General features: G+C 21.5%; 1 protein-coding gene across 1 annotated transcript in view; it reads right to left on the bottom strand.

Moving 5' to 3' along the window:
• Nucleotides 1-1,450, bottom strand: part of LOC102677407 (tight junction protein ZO-1-like) — a 12,913-nt gene extending 11,463 nt beyond the window's left edge. Inside the window, exon 1 of the mRNA XM_006623555.1 lies at nt 1,231-1,450. The gene's annotated coding sequence lies outside the window, so the exon portion shown is untranslated. The remainder of the gene's footprint in view (nt 1-1,230) is intronic.
• Between the last annotated feature and the right edge of the window lie 655 nt (nt 1,451-2,105).

Raw genomic sequence — 2,105 nt, 5'->3', positions numbered from 1 at the left:
AGTATCCATTATATGCTATTTACATAAAATTATAAGTTTATATAAATCATAAATATATATAAATTATATATAAATTATATATAAAAAATTTAAAATAATAAATTTTATTATTAAAAATTTTTCTTCTCTTTCTTTCCTTCAAATTTCAAAGCAAAATTTCTAATTAAAAATAAATTATTTCCCATATTTTGCTAAATCATCACAGGATATTAAATCAAAATTAATTTTTTAAATTTTAATTATATTTTTATATCATTTTTATATTAAAATTTTTTATTAAAATACCATTGAAGATTAACTTATATAGAATATTGATTCTTATTAATAAAACAAAATTTTAAATTTCTATATTGATGAAATTCAATGAAATTTCCATTTTCTAAATTTAATTTGAATCTACGAAGCAAAATTTGAATCATATAAATCATATAAATAAATATATAATATATAATATATATATATATACATTGAAAATAAAAAATTTTAGAAGATAAGAAATCGAGTCGAAAAATCACTATGTTGTCAATGGAGAACAAATTCCAATCATTCTAGTCTCTCTCGACCAATAAAAAGAATGATTGAAAAAGTTTTCAAAAAGCAAGAAAGTATTGCAATTTCCGCATCATTTACTCCAATGTTTTATTATGAATTATCTAGTGAGAATTTTCAAATTATTAAAAATGTTTATTGATTTCATAAAATTTATTATTTATTACAAGTTATTACTTAATCAATTACTGATATTGGGAAATATTGAAAAAAAATTGATTTTGAAATATTGAAAAATTAGTAAAATAATTATTTGAAATTTTTAATAATTTTCTAATAATGCAAAAAAGAAACAAAAAAATAAATGTATCGAAAAATAACATGTTTCACAATTAATATTCTAATTAAACAAAAAATTTTTATACTAAAAAACTTGATGAAAATTTCATAATAAAATTAAGAAAAATCTATATTTTTTCGTTAAATATCTGAGCAGCCATTAAAATCATCTTCAGAATAAAAGAAAGAAAGATTCGTAATATTCAATGACAAAGATTTCAAACATCTCACTATTATAACTAAACATAGAATTTTCCTTCATCCAAAAATCAAAAATCAAAAATTCCACAGTATGTCTTGTAATAGAAGTTCTTTGATTCTTCTATCGGTATTCCAAATTACACTTTTAATCCACTAAACATTAACGTTACACGTAAATTGAAAAACAGCACTAACACTTACAATTACTCAATTCACTTCAGACTTAATTCACTCGAAAACATGCTAAAAAATTGTATTAATTTAGAAAATTGTATGCATATTGGGAAGCGGAAAAATCCTTGTATTGAAGATCGAAGTTTCGAATGTAGCTTGGCTACGGCAGGCTGTAGGTCGACGCAAATCGGATGAGAAACGGGCTTGGCGGTTGCGGGGAAAAGTATGGAGCTTGCTTGAGTGAATGTGTCGCGGATAATGGTAAATGGAGAAGGGGCATGACTGCACGACGGACCTGCACTAGGGGACCGGGGAATAGTGGGGGAAACAGTATGTGCATGCCTGCGCACCGGTTTTCGGCTTTACTAGTGATTGTAGTGATGGGCCCGATTTCATGATATAAAAATGTATTTGAATATTTTAATTTATTAGTTTCATATTTGTATAATATTTATAATAAATTCATAATTTTCTACATTATTTGTACACTTATTATATAATTTAATATTAAACAAGATATATAAAATAAAATAATTATTTTAAATATATTTAAATATATTATTTTAATATTATTTTATCATTCTATTATTTCTAATAACTGTTCATTATTTTTAATCTTTTTTTTATTGTAAAAATTAAGAATAATATTGTTATTTCATTATATTTTTTAAATACATCAATAAATTAATATAATTTTTTATTTTTCCTAATATGAATAATATAAATGACGATACTCGATTTTATTTAATTTTATAATTTTATACGTTAAAAGATTAACTTTATAATCTATTTATAATCAATAACTTTAAATTAGTAACAAGCCTATTACTAATCTAATTATATCAAGTTTATTATGATTTAATTTAAATATTTATGTTTAGATTTTATATTTAGATAAAATT

Source organism: Apis dorsata, unplaced genomic scaffold (assembly GCF_000469605.1).
Source record: "Apis dorsata unplaced genomic scaffold, Apis dorsata 1.3 scaffold_905, whole genome shotgun sequence".
In the NCBI taxonomy this organism is placed as follows: domain Eukaryota; kingdom Metazoa; phylum Arthropoda; class Insecta; order Hymenoptera; family Apidae; genus Apis; species Apis dorsata.
The sequence above is the reverse complement of the archived record's forward strand: the minus strand, read 5'-3'. Positions and strand labels throughout refer to the sequence as shown.